Below are 16,973 nucleotides of genomic sequence, written 5' to 3' on the forward strand. Positions count from 1 at the left end.
CCCTGTCCCCACATCCCCCCCCTCAAAGCTCCCTGACCTTTCCTCCCGCCCTCTCCCACCTCTCCCCTTCCTCCTCCCTTCCCCCACTTGCCAGCTCCCGGGGCTCCTCCAGGCCCCTGACCCTCCCCTCGCGGTCCCTGTCCTGTCCTCTGCCTGCCCCTTGCCTTCTCCCCAGCTCCGCTTCCTCTCCACCCCTTCGCTCTGGCCCTGCCGTGCCCTCCCACATTCGCCCCTGCAAACATTTACCAAAGGTGCGCTAGGAGTTGCTCCGCTCCCCGCCTCCCATCCCGGGCAGGACAAGCTCGCCTCCCTCTCCCCTCCCCTCCATCCTTCCCGGCTCGTCCCCGGGTCCCTCTGTCTCTTCCCGGTCTCTCCCCCACGCCTCGCTTCACCCCTCCCCTCCCCCTCCCCCCTCGGCCCTCCCCCGTTTCCTCCCTCCCCCCCCTTCCTCTCCTCCCTCCGCTCCCCCCTCCGCTCCTTCCCGGGCAGCCTCCCCCCTCCCGGCGCCCTCCCTCCCCTCCCTCCCGCTCCCCCTCCGTCATCAGTATTCCGCTCCCGTCTCTGCCGCTCTCGGCTGCTCCCGGTCGCTGCCGCACCGTCCGAGGCGGGGGCCGGGGCCGGGGCCGGGGCCTGGGGGGGGTGGGGTGGGGGGAGAGCGGCGCCGGCGGCCCGAGGAGGGAGGGAGGCAGGCAGGAAGGCTGGAAGGAAGGAAGCGAGGAAAGAAAGAAGCGAAGAAAGGAAGGCAGGGAGGAAGGCGGCCCGGCGGACCAGGGCGCCGGGCCGGGCGGGCGAGGAGGCAGAGCGGCCCCCACCCCGCGCCGAACCCCACCGCGGCCGCTGCGGAAGCCCCCTCCCCATCCGAGAGCCGGGGAGGGGGCGCAGAGCGCAGAGCCCCGGGCCCGGCCGCAGCCCCGCCCCCCGCGCCTCCCCGCAGCGGGCCTCGCACCCCGGATCCCGGTGCCTCACTGGGGGGGTCCTCCCCCCGCGGGCCGGGCATGCTGCCCCCCGGAAGGAGCCCCTTTCCTCGCCGTGAGTAGCCGCCGAAGGGCCCGGGCGGGGGCGGGAGGAGGGACCGCGGGGGGCTGGGGGTGGGGTGGGGGGCGTCCTCTAATTAGGGGACCGTGGTCTCAGGCCTCCTCCGGGATGGGGGGGCGGCAGAGGACAGTGGGCGGGGCCTGCTGGAGAGCAGAAGCCGGTGGGAGAGGCGGTCGGGTGGGGGTTCTTGGTTCTGTGTTGGGGGGTCGCCGCCGAGGGATGGGGGGTGGAAATGCACGTCTAGCGGTCGCTGCGTATCCAGCTGTGGGGCTGAGGATGGAAGCTTGCGGGGAGGGGGGCCTCGCTGGATGTGGGTTTGGGCCCCCTCTCCGGGTCGGGAGTCCGAGTTCTAGCCCCCGATTGCCCCTCCCACCTTCCACACCGCTGCTGCTTGGGGTTGGGGGGGACACTCCAGTGATGGGGAGGGGGGAGAGGCGGGCACGGGGTTTCCTTGGTGACCGCGCCTGGCAGGAGCGGTTGCCGTGGCAACCGGGGAGAACCGGGGAGTTTGGGAAGTGAGAATGGGAAAAAACGGAGGGGTAACTGGGGAGTGAGACACCCCCTCCCCAACCTGCAGCCCTTCTCCCTCCGGGGTCCCCCAACCCCGAGCGAGAGGCCGCCGAACCCCGGTCCCTCCCTCTTCCCAAGACCCCCTTCCTTGACCCCATTCTGCTTCGTGGGGCCTTGCATCCCCAGGCACGTGTCTCTCTGGGGCCACTGCCTGCCCCCCGCCGTCCTTAGCCTTCTCCGCTTGGGGCCCTCCCCTCCCCCACTTGCTGCCCTCCCGGGCCTTCCCTCCCTCATACCTGCTCTTCTAGGACCTTCCAACTGCTCCTCACCTTCCCCTCAGGATCCTCTCATCCCCCCCATCCCCCCCCCGTCTCTCACTCTCTCCCCGATATACCCCCTTCATCTCCTCTCCAGGAGACCCCAACTTTAGCATCTTTCTCCTCTAGCCCCCAGCCCCTACCTCGTTCCCCTCAGGACCCCTACCGCTTCCCCTCTCTGTTTAGGACCCTCACCTGGGCGGGGGTCTGGAGCTCCTCTCCAGCACTCCCAGACTCTTTGGCTCCGTCCTGCTCTGTCCGGGACCCCCTTCTGTGACCTTTCTTCACTCAGGGCCTCCATCCTCGCCTCCTCACTTCGAGGGCTGCCCCAGTCCCCGTCCCCCGGTCCTAGGGGCCTCCTCTCTGGAACTTCTCCTCGGACCCTCGGGTTTTCCCGACTCCCCTTCAGTCCTGGGAGACCGAGACCCAGGCTCTGTACAGGGTTCCGCCCACGTTTTCAAGCCCCCACAGCCGCAGGCTCCTCCTTCTCTCAGGCCAGGGGTCCAGCCACTCTCTCCGCAGGCCTGGGGTCCTGAGGCCCAGGATGCCCCCTCGCCCGCCCACCCCTAACCGGTCTGCCGGGCACTCCCATCTTCCCCCTCCCTCCCCACCCCCACCTCCTCCGGAGCCCCGGGCCCTTCTCCCCGCCCCGCTCCCTGCAGCCTCAGACTCGGCTTTCTGGAAGAGACTTTCTCAGGGTGAGGAAATCCCCTGGGGAGAGCCCAGCTGGGAAGGGGGAGGGGGAGGGAGCCTCAGGGCCGCCCCTCGGCCCCCTCCCCACCCCCTCCCCAGCTGGGAGCTGCAGTCGAGCCTCCGCAGCGCCCCATTGCTATGCGCCTCACATCCCGAGTCCCGGCCGCGCAGCCGCCAGACAGGAACTCGGGCTCCAGCGGCAGCTGGGAGTAGCCTTCGTCGCTCCGTCCTGGTCCAGGCCGCGGGCAGCATCCTCTCCCCGCTTAAAAAACTCCCCGCCCCCCACCCCCGACCTGGGCCAGGATCGGCCCCCTTCCCTCTTCCTGTCTCCTTGCTCCTTCTCGCCAGCACCTCCTTTCCCCCTCCCCACCGTCCTTCTTCCCTGGGGTCTCCTCTGATCCTAGCACCGGGGCGTTGGAAAGCACACTCTGGAAAGAGGGAAAGAGAGCAGCGCGGGAGGGATTCAGACGAGGCAGGGGAGGGAGGGAGGCAGAATACACAGCGAGAGGCGCAGCCAGAGTGAGGGGGGGGGACCGACCCCCAAACACACACACACAATTAGGGCGCGTCACCGCAGAGCCAGGCATACACGGAGTTACCTACTTTCCAAAAGAAAGGAGAGTCGGGGAGAGAAGGGAACACACACCATCCTCACACACAGGGAGCCACAGACTCCGGGAGCATGGGGACAGACCCGGGGCACCCCAGCACCAGAGAGGTGCAGGGGGCGACTAAGAGGGACAGGGTCCAGCCTGCCACGGAGAGAGAGCCATCGTGGAGGGCAAGAGGGAGAGTGTGAGAAAGACAGAGGCGTGTGTAAGCAGAGGGGCACATGTGCGTGTGTGCACGCGCACGCACACACACTCAGCGTCATTCACTCGCAGCCAGAGACTCAGACGTGGAATCAGACAGACCCAGTTAAACACTCGGCTTCGGTACCCAGAGCCAGGGAGGAAGACCGGAGGGAGAGACAAGCGGCCGAGAGAGGCCCTGGGACCTCACACTCACGGAGACACAAACGTGCAGGCGCGGAGGCGGTGGCCTCAGAGCTGTGAAGGTGCAACCCCAGGTGCTTCTGGTCTCGTCTCAGAGCCCAGCTCGAGGGGCCGGTGTGTCTGTGTGTGAGTGTGTGTGTGCGTGCTGAAGGGACCCAAGCAATCGCCCTCCAGCCCACCCCGAAGTTAGGAGAGTGCCCGAGTCAGACAGCTCGGCGGAATTAAGACCTCAGGTATTAGAGGGCCTTGACGCATCTCTGGAAAACGGAGCCAGCGTCCAGCCGCGCACGCACACGGGCGCCGAGGCCCCGGGGAGAGAGGCAGGTCTCCTGGCGGAAGCGGAAGCGGAGCCGCGGGGTTCTCAGCGTCTTCCGGTGCCTGCGCCTCCGCTCCCTGCCCTCCTGCTCACCTGTCTCCTCTCCCTGGGCGGTGGGCCTGCTTTCTATCCCTCCCTCCCCCTCCTTCACACCCTCCTTGGCCTCCCTGGCTGCTCGTCTGTCCCAAGGTGTCGCCTGGACCGTCCGCCTCGTATCTCCGCACTTGCATGTCCTGTCCCTGCCCTCCGCTGACCCTTCATGTCCCCGCACCCAGCCCAGTGCCCTCGGGTCCTGGCTCCTCTGCTTTCGCCTCTGTTTCCATTTCTCTCCAGCGAGGCCTCCTGCACCCTTCTGTTTCTTCCATGCACTCGTCCTCCCCACAACCCTGAGCAGTTACGCTGGTGTCCTGAAGACCACGAGTCTTCAATACTCCAATACTTCAAATCAGTTCCTCCAATACTTTCAGAGTGCTTCATGTGTTGCCAACATTTTTCTTTTAATTAGCGATTTCACATAAAAAAAACTCATTCTCATCAGGAGAAAAGTGTTTAACTATATGTGGTGACATGTAACTAGACATTGTGGTGCTTATTTTGCAAATAATGAATTATTATGCTGTGTTGTGGTTGTTCAGTCGCTAAATCGTCTTCGACTCTTGCTACACCATGGACTGTAGACTGCTAGGGTCCTCTGTCTCTGGGATATCCCAGGCAAGAATACTGGGGTGGGTAGCCATTCCCTTCCCGAAGAGATCTTTCTGACCCAGAGATCGAATCGGTGTCTCCTGCTTGTCAGGTGGATTCTTTACCACTGAGCCACCTGGGAAGCCCATTGTGCTAGACACTTAAAGCTAATATAATATTCAATTATACCTCAAAAAAATAGCCAACTTATCAGCTTCTTTTGAATATTTCTCCCCCACCGCCCACCTCTGGGTAGCAATGGGCTGTGCTCAGGTGCCCTGAGGGCCAGCCCTCCCTTCTCTTTTCTAATCTGCTTCATCCATCTGTCTTCCCTACCCAGTGCTATAGTCAGCTGAGTTTTCCACCTCTGCTATTTTCTCTTCTCTTCCTCCAAGTGGCTCTTACCACCACCCCACACACACACTGTCTACACTTCTTCCGTTGGTGTTCTTCCAGAATTGGAGCTCTCTCTGCCTGTCCCTCTTGCTCCATCATTCTCTGGGGCAGTTTTGCCCCAGCTCTGAGCCTCCTCGGAGCCAGGGCCTGCCTCCCTGCCACACCAAGGGAGGGAAGACTCATAAGACCACCAGGCTGCAGAGCACACACAAGCTCTCCATGGCCACAGCCCCTTGAGGTGTCTAGAGCCAGCGCTGCATGAAGCCACCATGTTACAGCCCGTCCTTGGCTTGCTGACAGCCAGGGTGGGCCCCCGGACCCCACCCGTGTGCCCCGTGGGTCAGGTTGCAGCCCAGAGGCCGGGGTGGGCGTCCCTGTGTGTGAAGGAAGAGCCGCACACACTCGAAAGCTCACCTGGCGCCAGTGCAGGTCTCAGAGGACGTGGGGCTCGGTTCCAGGGGAGGAGGGGCTTCGGTTGGTCTCATCTTGAAGTCAGGGTGACATGAGGTCCCCTTGGTGCCATGACCGTGCTCAGCCCCACCATCAGTTGATCTGCCATCACCCTTGTCGGGATGAAGGGAGAAGGACCGTGTTTCCTCTCTGGCAGGGTGTAGGAAGCCTCTTCATCTCTGACTTTAGAAACCCCCTCCTCTTTGCTAGGGAGAGCTCCCTTTCCCTTCCCTTCCCAGTCCCTAAGAGTGGGGTGGCTCTGCCAGAGAAGGGGGTGGCGGGAGAGTTAACAGAGTGGCAGAATGTCCCCTTGTTGCCTGGAAACCTACGTGCAACTGTTGTCATGGCAGGTGGAGGGGACAGGCTGCATCTGACACCTGAGAGATGGACTGGTAGGGGCTTTGCAGGCGGGAGTCCATCCCAGGGGACAGCTGGGTCCCCAAGAGAGCTGCAGAGAGTGAGAACGCTGGGTCCTGGTCTGTGTGTGTGGAAGGGGGACTTCAGAAGCCTATGTGTAGCCCAGATGGGGAGGAGAGAGGGAGTGAGGTGGGGCTGGTGCAGCGACCCAGGCCATCCCCTTCCTGTCTCCAGCTGTGTCCCCCTGAACCCCTCAGCCCACACTCCTGCCAAAGTGCTGAGCTTACACCCCAGAGCTCTCATTCAAACTCTGTGACAAGGGTCAGAAAGCAGCGGCAGCCCCAGCTCTCCTAGAGGGCCAACCCCGGGCAGTAAGTGTGGAGATCTGCCATCCGCTCGTCCGGAACCCTCAAACACAGGGCTGGAGATAGTGATCAGAGATGACATTCATTAGAACTTACCCTGGGCCAGGCTCTGTGTGGGTCATTCCACGCAGATTCATCCTGTTATCTCCTCTCGGGAGTCCTGGGAGGGAGGCATGATCATCCTCCCTAGTTTGACAAAAGTGGAAACTGGGGCTGGGAGAGATGAGGTCCTGTGCCCAAGGTCACCAAGCTGAAAATGGCAGGGTCGGGGCGGCAAACCCAGGCGCTGGCCACCCTGTGGATAGCCTGTCCCAGCTGAGGCACTGCTTTCCAGAGGGGGAGATTGAGACCCACAGAGGGCAACGTGCTGGCCCATCAGGCCCCCTGAGTGGCAATTAGGACTGTTAATAATAACGATAATGAGATTGTTAATAATTCAATTCAGAAGGTTAGACTTCAAAGGAGACACTGGAGTTCTGGTAACTCACAGGTTCCTGGCCTCCCAATCTTGTTCATGCCCTTCAAACCCTAGAGGGGATAAGACGTATCCTATCCCCTGGGGCCCATTGTCACAGATGACTTCCCTTGCCTAGGTGGGGGTGTCCAGCTGGGCCTGGGCAGGGCACAAAGCCCCCTCAGGTGATTCTGTGGGCCCCCCCACCCAGTGATAAATGGACATTTTTGATCCATTCAGAAATGCTGGATATACATATGGGGGGTAGGGGTTGAAGTCACAATGAGAAAAAGATTTATTCTTCTGACTCAGTGAGAATAAACAGTAATGGTTATTATTTACTAATAATAATACTGGAAAAGACCCTGAAGCTGGGAAAGATTGAGGGCAGGAGGAGAAGGGGGTGACTGAGGGTGAGATGGTTGGATGGCATCACTAACTCAATGGACATGAGTCTGAGCAAACTCCCAGAGATAGTGAAGGACAGGGAAGCCTGGCATGCTGCAGTCCATGGGGTCGCAAAGAGTTGGACATGACTGAGCGACTGAATTACAACAACAATGGTTGTTACCATTACCACTGAAGTGCCCAGCACTAGACATGTCGTCCTGAGTCCCCGCCTGGGGGGCCAGAGGCGAACGTGGCAAGAAAGCAGCAAGTCAGTGTAGACCCCAGTCTCCCTGACGGCCATGCTCTGCCCACTCTGACAGCGTGGCGCTGTCTAGGAGGAGGATAGTTACAGCCACAGAAGAGCTTTATTGAGACCTTTCTGTGTGTCGGGCACTGCGCTCAGCCCATCACAGGTACCATCACAGATACGGGAACCACAGACTCCCCACCATCCAAGGAAGCTGATTAGCTGTTTTCCTCATCATTAGCTATTTTCCTAAGTTCTAATGAAACAGCTCATTTCATAAGCTATTTTCCTCATCTTACAGATGCGCAAACTGGGGCCCCGGGAGGCGATGTCCCCTTCCCAAGGCCCCATGTCTAGTGTGACAATCGAGGTACTAACCCAGGTGTGCACTGGCCCCCACCCCCAGCACACCCTTAGACAGGGCAGGGGCAGCGGGAGGGCTCCTCTCCCATCTGGAAATGGAATGTGGGAGTGGACTGCACGCTTAGGGGGTCCTTGACTACTTGCCACAGGACCAGTGTCCCTGGGAGATGTGGGATCTCCTCCTCGTCTTGGACCCACCGCATCAGAACCTACACTTTCACAAAGTCCCCGGTGGATCTGGATGCACCGATGTCTAAGGAATGTGCTCCTGTTCAAGGAGTTTTCAATTTCTGGTCATTGTTAGTAGAGCCACCTCTCCCCTCTCTCCTGTTTTTTAAAAAATGTAGTAGTTTTGCACACCCTGAGATGGAAAACAGAGGGCCACATCACCCTTCCAGGGGATAGCAAGGGAAGCAAGGGGGAGGGAGGTCACACGCAGGCTGGCTCACACCAGGGCCCTCCCCGCCTGCAAACTCACCCCCATGCACCGCTGCGAAGCCTGGGCAGTGGCCACTGTTTTGAAAGCCATCAATACCAGGCTTGATCTTAGTTCTCTTCTGGGTAGATGCAATTCAACAGTGGTGTTAGCTCCTCCCCACCCCAACATCAAGAGTCACGCAGAGTATAGGGGGCCTGGAGGTTCGGCTTCCTTCCCTCTCTGGGCTCCTACCCGGGACCAGGAGGTCACGGGTACATTGAGGACTTGGGAATCTCACGGCGCCTCAGTATGTTCTTCTGTGAAGTGGGCCCAAGGATCCCTCAGCAGAAGCCTGGCACGGAGGAGGCCTCGTATGACAGGTGGAGCCAGCCTGGCTTGGGTGCCCTGCTCTCAGTTAAGTTTGTTTCTCCAGCTTTGATCTTCTTCAGAGTCCTTCCAGAGTGCTGTGAGGCTGCTGGGCAAGGTGTCTGAGTAGGAGCCCAAGTCTTGGGGACTTAGAACTGGTTCCAAGTGAGACTGAGGCTGAGCTGGGAGACACTGGGATGGCCGTACCACGCCGCCCAACACAAGAGCCACTGCGCCCACAGTCACATGTGGCCATCGACATTTAGATTAAAGTGTGACTTCCTTGGTGATCCAGTGGTTAGGACTCCGCCCTTCCACTGCAAGGGTATGGGTTCGATCCTTGGTTGAAGAACTAAGATCCCACATGCCACAGGATGCAGCCAAAAATTTTTTTCTAGATAAATTTAAAGTAAATCAACAGTGCAGTTCCTCAGTTGCACTCACCACATGGCAAGTGCTTGAAGCCACACGTGCTGGTGACCACACCCAACAGCGCAGAGAGAAGGTGCCGGGGGACAGTGACCCATTCAAATACTGAACTGGCCCCACACCGGCTGGCAAACAGCTGCTGCTCTTTCCTCATCCCCTGCCCTCCCAGCCCTTTCTCATATGGTGCATGCTTGCATGCTAAGTCACTTCTGTCGTGTCCGACTCTGTGAGATCCTATGGACGGTAGCCCGCCAGACTCCTCTGTCCATGGGGATTCTCCAGGCAAGAATACTGGAGTGGGCTGCCATGCCCTCCTCCAGGGGGCATTCCCCACCCCCCCCCACCCCCCACCCGTGAGGGACTGAACCTCTGTCTGTTACATCTTCTGCATTGGCAGGCAGGTTCTTTACCAATAGCGCCACCTGGGAAGCCCCTGTCATAGGGTTCAGTTCAGTTCAGTTCAGTTGCTCAGTCGTGTCCAACTCTGTGACCCCATGAACCACAGCACACCAGGCCTCCCTGTCCCTCACCAACTCCCAGAGATTACCCAAACTCATGTCCACTGAGTTGGTGATGCCATCCAACCATCTCATCCTCTGTCGTCCCCTTCTCCCCCTGCCTTCAATCTTTCCCAGCATCAGGGTCTTTTCCAATGAGTCAGCTCTTCGCATCAGGTGGCCAAAGTATTGGAGTTTCAGCTGCAGCATCAGTCCTTCCGATGAATATTCAGGACTGCTTTCCTTTGGGATGGACTGGTTGGATCTCCTTGCAGTCCAAGGGACTCTCAAGAGTCTTCTCCAGCACCACAGGTCAGAAGCATCAGTTCTTCAGCGCTCAGCTTTCATAGGGTGCCTGTTTTCAATTCCCATTTCTCAGATGAGGAAACAGAGGTGCAAGGAATGGTTCCCAGCAGAAAACTGGCAGCAGCCTGGCACCGGAGCGGGTTCATATCTTTCCCCGTGCACCAGCCAGACTTCAAGTCCCAGTTCACCCTTGCCCGGCACTTACTGGCCAGACGCCCTCCTGGGCCACCTTGCTCCAGCTCCAAGCTGCTCTGACTGTCACTGACATCCTGTGTTAGAGGAGGAAATGGGAGCCCAGAGAAGGGGAGGAGCTGGTCCAAGATAGCACAGCCAGCGACACAGAGCAGCCAGGCCCAGGGTCCCTCCACCAGTGCCTCCCGCAGCATGGCAGGCCTGCCACCTACAAGTAAAGATTGGGGTTGGGAGGTGTGTCTAGTCACCTCGCCATTCTCCTCCCCTCTCCAACCTCTTTCCCCGCCCTCTCCACTTCCCTGGCTCTAAGAATTTGACCCCCGATGGATCAGAAGAGTGAGGCATCTCCTCCTGCCTCCTTGCCTGCTTCTGCCACTGTTGCAAACTGGCGGTATCTTTCCCTTCTCCTCTTCCCCATCCCTGTGGTCCCCCGGCCGCAGCCTCATCCTCTCCCCCTGGACCTTGGACCCAGCTCATCTCCGGCCTCCAGTCTCTCTCAATAGTCCACTCAGGGGGACCTTCCCAACCCAGAGTGGACCCCACCCTCCCCTGTCACAGCCTGGCAACCCCAGCGTCCACACCCCCGCCTCTCAACCGGCAGTGGAGGCAGGACGTCTTTGTAACGGAGCTGGACTCTGCAGATCCCTGGCTCCCATCCGCCTCTCTGGTCCCCAGGGCTTTGTACGCAGGGCGTCCCTCCACCCCACGCGCCCGTCTCCACCCGCGAGCCTCGCGATGGTCCTGCACCTTCAGCTTTGCCATCACCTCCTCCCGGCCGGGGGCGGCGCCCCTCGGAGACGCTCCAGGGCCTTCGACCCTGAGCTCTCGCTCTCACTCAGTCCCTTATGGGTCTCCCCTCTGGACTGCTAGATCCCCCAAAGCAAAGGCAGGTTCCTCTGCCCCTGCGGCCCCGCAGCCGGCAGGGAACCCGGCAGTAGGCGGCGCTCGCTCGCGTCGAGGAGCTCTGTGGGCGCCCGGAGGGTTACAGGCATCCAGGATGCAGCTGGACAGAGGAACCCCCTGCCTGGGGAGCTCACCTCCTAGTGCGCAGACAGGCAATCAGCAGGACCAGTCGTGATCCATCAGATAAGGTCGGGCCAGCCGATGAGGGCTGTGAAGGGAAGGAAGTGAAGTGTAAGGGGTGGGATGCGGGCGGAGGGCCGAGACACCCTCCCGGAGGTGGCATTGGAACCGAGGCGGGAATGGAGACAGAGGGAGACAGGCAGACCCAAGGAGGCCCGCTTCAGGCAGAGGCAACAACAGGAGCCAAGGCCCAGAGGAGGGAACAAGCCTGGGATGTGGGCGGAGCCTCAGGAGGCGGTGTGGTGCAGCCCCTCTGTAAATATCCCTTCAATAAATATATGAAAGATCAAATAAATGACCCCGACAGTGCGTCTCTGGGGGCTGTTGGGGGAAGACAGGAAAATATAGGTTTCCTCACCCAGCAAGTCACCCCTCCCTAGCCTATCCCTGCCGGGGGGAGCCTGGGCGGATCCTGAGCTGAGAGCCCAAACTGTCCACAGCAGCAATCGTGAGGGGTTTGGGCCGCCCTATTTCCAGGGTGGTTCTAGCTCAAAAGTTAGGCGACTGTCAACTCCTGAGGCTTTGGGGGTGCTTTTATTTGAAAAGCATTCAGGACACGGACTGGCTCAGAGAGACACACCTGTGAATGTGTTTCATCCATCCCTGAAGGCTGTGCTGCCGGTACCCTCCCCCTCCCCACCTTAACAGCTCCCCCCACCCCGCAGGACAGACATCCAGAAGGGAAGTGATCCTCTCTGCCCGGCTTTGATGTCTCTCTACCCTCCTGGCTCCAGACTCCTCTTCCCCCACCCCCCCACCCAGTCCCTCACAGTCGGGAAGTTCTTCTTTAGATCTAACCTCCATCCCTCTTGCTGCGACGACAGTCAATTTCCTATCTTTTCTCTCACCTTCTGAACTTCCCCCAGAAAAAAAAAAAATGAGTCCGCCCGACAGGAATGTTCCCTGCCTCCCTTTTCTCCTCGCCCCTCCTCTCCTGGGCCCCCGAATTTCCCAGCTGCCACCTGCTGGAATCCTCTTAGGCGCAATGCCCTGAGAGCTCTCAGGACTGGGGCTTGGGAAGATGGAAGCTGGTGCTTCTCACGCCTCTTCTCCCTGGGCCCTCTTGCAGCTCTGTGTCTGCTTTGTCTCTTGCACCACATAGCGGTGGAGGAGCCTATCATTGAGGCTCCTCCAGGGCGCTGGGGTGAGAGAGGCAGCGTGGTGACCTGGCCCAGGGCTGGGGCTTGGGTTCCAATCCCAACTGTCCCGCATCCGGGCTCCATGACCACCAGTCAGTGCCTTCAGCCCTCAGGATCTGCTTCTCCATCTGGAAAATGGGCACAAGGACACTGACCTCCTCCCAGGGCCACGGGGAGAAGCCAGCAGCTCCAGGGGAGGTGGCCTCCCAGGTGGCACTAGGGGTAAAGAACCTGCCTGCCAATGAAGGAGACATTAAGAGACGCGGGTTCGATCCCTGGGTGGGGAAGATCCTCTGGAGGAGAAAATGGCAACCCACTCCAGTATTCTTGCCTGGAGAGTCCCCATGGACAGAGGAGCCTGGCGGGCTACAGTCCATGGGGTCGCAAAAAGCTGGACACGACTGAGTGACTTAGCACATACCAGGTGACGGCAGCACACAGTTGGCACTGGGCCCATAGTGAAAGCTCACTGGAGCTCCCCGTACTAACACGGGTGCACCCTGGCCACTAGGGGGTCACAGAAGGCAGGTCACAGTTGAGCAGGCCCCCCAGGAGAATTGTTCTTGCTATCATGACAAACTGGAAAGTCTGGAGCCCCTCAGCTCTGGGGAGGCTGACAGGGAGGAGCCCCTTCCCAGCTGTGTCTTTGGCCTTGAACAGGTGACTTTGCGTCTCTCTGCCTCACCTTTCCTGTCTGTGAAATGGGGGTAAGAGCAGTCCCCTGTCAGAGGGCCAATGGGAGAGCAATGGTAAATCCCAGCCAACCTGCCAGCACGGAGCCCAGTCCCTCAAATACTGACAACTGACCAGAGCTGGCGTGTGAAGGTCTTGAACAAATGCAGGGAAGAACTGTCTTTAAAGGGAGCGAGGTGTTTGGCCCCAGGAACCTGGGGGAAGCGGCTGGGAGAAACGAAGAAAACCCCAAGAAGTTGAGGTGAAGGGTAAGCAGGGGCTGGAGAGCCGGCAGGACCCAGGGAAAGCCAGAGGGAGCCCTGGTGGGCAAGGCTGGAGGAAGGGCTGTGAGGGGGTCGCTGGGGCAACTGCTGCACCGAGGGGTCCTGACCTTAGTGACGAGCCACTGGGATCGACAGATAGAGAGCTCGCTGGGCCAGATACATGGCGGACATTCGTGCATTATTCAAGGAGATGGTGTGAGCCAGGCGAGTACCTCATCCCTGAAGAGGGTTAGCCAGCGCTCCTGTTAGCTGGGTTGGAGGGATGTAACTGGGGCCAGGTGTCCCCTTGGCGCACACAGCGGTGTAGCCCACACAGGTGGCATCGAAGGTGTGGCTCCCTTCAGATCGGCCTGCGTTTGGTGGGTGCACACAGCTGCCCTGGGTTCCTCAGGTAGAATATCTGGGAGCCGATTAGCCAGGTGGCACCACGGCATGGGCATGGATGTCCAGCTGAAGGCGGTTGTGTTCATGGTACATGGATGTGCTGCCTCCACCAGGCTGGCCTCCTGGAATGGGAGGGAACGTCGGGATCCAGGACGCATAGGGGGTGAGCCTGAGCTATGCAGCTGGGGCGGGGGGCTGTCTGGGCTGAGTGTGCAGAGAAGGGTGTCTCTGGGTGACGATAGGAGGGAAGGCGTCTAAATGATGAATCAAATAACTGACCTGCTGATGCCCCCACTCGGTGTTCACTGAGCACCTACCCTGTGCCAGGCACCATCATAAGTGCCGGGAACCAAAGTGCACACAACAGACGCAGTCCCTGCCCTTCAGGAGCCTACACTCATGGGCTTCTAAGAGATCACCGTTGTTCAGTCACTGCAGTCATGTCCAACTCTTTGTGACCCCATGGACTGTAGTCCACCAGGCTCCTCTGTCCATGGGATTCTCCAGACAAGAATACTGGGAGTGGGTTGCCACACCCTCCTCCAGGGGATCTTACCCCCTCCAGGGATCAAACTTGCATCTCCTGCAATGGCAGGCAGATTCTTTACCACTGAGCCACCAGGGAAGCCCCAGGAAGCCCCAGTCAGAGGGTAACAAATGCAACATAGACAAAGCAAAGAATGTTCTGGTGTGAGGTGGGGGTGCTGTGCAATGCAAGGTGTTCAAGCTGGCCTCACTGAAAAAGCAACCTCTGGGCAAAGACCTTAAGGAGGATGGGACGCCTGAGGGTCCAGGCAGTGGGAAGAGCATGTGCAAAGGCCCTGAGGCAGGAATGTGTGCCCAGATCCGGAAGCAGCAAGAAGTTAGTGTGTCCCAAAGTGGTTGAGTGAGCAGGGGAGCAGCAGAGGGTCTGCTTAACCTCGGTGGTCAGGTTACATACACACACACACACCTCCCCCCGACAGAGTGTGAGGGCCGCTGAGCAGAGGAGGGGCAGGACCCCCCAGGCCACCTGTGGGAATAGTCTGGGAGGGAGGGCAAGAGTCAAAGAGGGGAGACCAGTGAGTGAGGCACCTCTGATCACCCAGGGGAGATGGTGGTGGGGATAAGAAGTGGTCAGATCTGCATCTACTGTCAAAAGAGAGCCATCTCCTAAGCCAGTCAGTCCCCCAGTGGCCCCGTGAAATAGATACTATTATTATCCCTGTCTCACCGCGTTTTTCTGCAGCTCAGAGAAATGAAGTCGCTGGCCCGAGGTCACACGGCAAACTGACAGCAGGTCCAGGACGCAAACCCAGACCCCCTGGTGCTTGATCTCTCGTTTTCTGCTACTGCTGCTTGATGTTGGGGCCTGGAGGGTGCGGGTAGCGTTTGTCAGCATCTCTCGGGGCGTCTGCACATAGTAGGGACATGGGGAAAAAATCTGCTGGAGGGATGGATTCATCAACTGATGGGTGACTAGAGTGAACGGAAGAGGCTGCCCTGCCCATTTTGCAGACGTGTATCAAGAGGCAGACAGCAGGAGACAGCTGAGTCCAGCGGGGCGGGGGGGGGGGGGGGGGGACCGCATCTGGGTGTGGGTTTCTTTGTGGTATGAGCAGGAGTTGGCCCTCGGGCTGAAGGGCTGGGGTGACGTGGGCCCGTGTTCTCCGGTATATTGGGGTGGAGGTCTGTGCCCATGTGGTGGGGGAGCGCTTGGGGGAGCTTCTGGGGTGCTGAGGGGAGCGCCTGCCTGCAGAGGAGCCCTAGCTAGGTTGTCTGCACGCTGGGGGGCAGGTGCGGGAGGGGGTGGTGTGGCCGGCGGTGGAGGGGGGCGGCCAGCGCCCGCCCGGCCTGGTTTTGCAGCCCGTGAGGTTGTCTGGACCACGAGGCCAGGCTTGGCACGGTCCAGAGTCCCCCTTACCCCGCTTCCCTGGGCAGCCCAGCCTTCAACCTTCCTCCCCCGCTTCCCTCGACCTTCCCCGGCTGCCCAGAACCAATGGGTTAATTAGATAACAGAGCCTTTGATTAGCGGGGGAGGGGGAGGCCTCCGGCGCAAGGAAAGGGTGGGGGGTGGGGGGCGGGCGAGGAGGAGGGAGGGGAGGCGCCCGCCCCGCGCAGGAAGCGGGGAAGAAGGTGGGGTGGGGGAGGGAGCCGAGGCGCACAGCTTGGCTCTGCACTGCCGTGTGACTAGAAATTGTAATCGCGGAGAAAGCGAGGGAGAGAGACGAGCCCGGCCGAGGGAGACCGAGACGGACGGACCGACCGACGGACAGAGAATCTGACCGAGACGCGCTCCCCGACCGACCTAGGAGCGGGAGATGGGGGCGCAGCGAGAGTGAGGAGGAGATGGAGGGGAAGGAGACGGGGGCCCGGTGGTCCCACGGGCAGCGAGACAGCGAGGGGGGCGCCTGAGGAGGGGGGTGGGGGCCCTGAAGAGCTGGACGGGGGACTGGAGGAGGCAGGGGTCAGGGAGAGAGCAGGCGGCCGGGGTCCCCGGGGGAGACGGGAGGCGGCCGGAGGAGGCGAGCCGGGAGGGGAGGTGGAGACGGTTGCTGCAGTGGCCTAGACGGGCCTCGGGGGGGGGTGGGAAGGGCGACAGGCGAGGCGGGGGGGGGGCGCGGGGAGACCCAAGAAGCCCCTGCGCCCCCCCCACCTCGACGGGAAACCCTGGAGGACTGGGGAGGCAGAGCCCCCGGCGGCCGGAGGCATGCGGAGGGGGGGCCTGGGGCGCAGGGAGAGGCCCAGCGGAAGCCGAGCCACTGGGGTGAGTGTCGCTCGCTGTATCGCGGGCCGGGGGTTGGGCGGGAGACAAGGACGGAGAGATGGCGGAGGGCGAGGAAGGAGGGGAGGGAGGCCCAGGCGCCGCAGCGGCGGGTGGGGGTGGCTGCGGGCGGGCAGCGGGCGAGACGGGCACCGAGGCGGCGGGGTGGGGGGAGACCCAGCGGCGGTCTGGACCTGGGGTGGGCACTACCGGGCTCCCACCGCCCGAGGGGCATCGCGATCTGGGGGTTCCCTGGCCTCGAATCCTGGCCCCCTCTGGCTGCGCGGCCTCTAGGCTCGGTGGGGCGGGGCGGGGGGCACGGCGGGCGCAGGGTGAGGACCGAGCAGGAGGGACGCGAGGACCCCACCGCCCTCGCAGGGCGCACAGAGAGAGGCGCCCGCAGCCGCCTCGCCCTCCGGGCAGAAAGATGATTCTGGGGTGTAGACCCGGGACCGGCCCTCCCCCACCCCACCCCACCCCATCTCTGTGTCTGTGTGTCTCTTGTCAGCTGTTGCTCTTCCCCTCACACGCGCGCAGGCACACGGACACACGCACATGCCTGCTTTTTTTTGATCCGATTTACAATGATGTTGGAAACCGCGGGCGGGAGCGTGTGCGCGTGCGTGCCACGGAGTGCGGGGGCGAGCCGCCCCGGGTCCGCGGGTCTGGGAGCGCGAGGGCGCGCCCCGTCACCAATGAGGGTGCGCGCGTTTGTGCAGACCGCACCGGCCCCCCATCCCCGGTCCCCCGGCCTCCGCACGCGTGGGAAACTCTCGGGTCAGCCGTGTTGAAGCAGAGCTCGCGGGCGTGGGCGCATGTGTGCGCTTGGGATGGAGATGCTGCTTGGAAGGGAGGGCAGGGCGCCCCAGGGATAAACCCAAGACCACA

At 61.1% G+C, this 16,973-nt stretch overlaps 1 protein-coding gene across 2 annotated transcripts in view; it reads left to right on the forward strand.

The window, feature by feature from the left end:
* The first annotated feature begins 694 nt into the window (after window positions 1–694).
* Window positions 695–16,973, forward strand: part of LRRC4B (leucine rich repeat containing 4B) — a 42,157-nt gene continuing 25,878 nt past the window's right edge. The window contains exon 1 of one of the 2 annotated variants that reach the window (XM_055411407.2): window positions 695–1,029. The gene's annotated coding sequence lies outside the window, so the exon portion shown is untranslated. Of the gene's footprint in view, window positions 1,030–15,929; window positions 16,089–16,973 lie in introns of those variants that run through there. The other variant, XM_055411406.2, reaches the window with a different exon arrangement.

This window comes from Moschus berezovskii, chromosome 22 (genome assembly GCF_049115385.1).
Source record: "Moschus berezovskii isolate FMDL1 chromosome 22, NW_MosBer_1.0, whole genome shotgun sequence".
NCBI lineage: Eukaryota > Metazoa > Chordata > Mammalia > Artiodactyla > Moschidae > Moschus > Moschus berezovskii.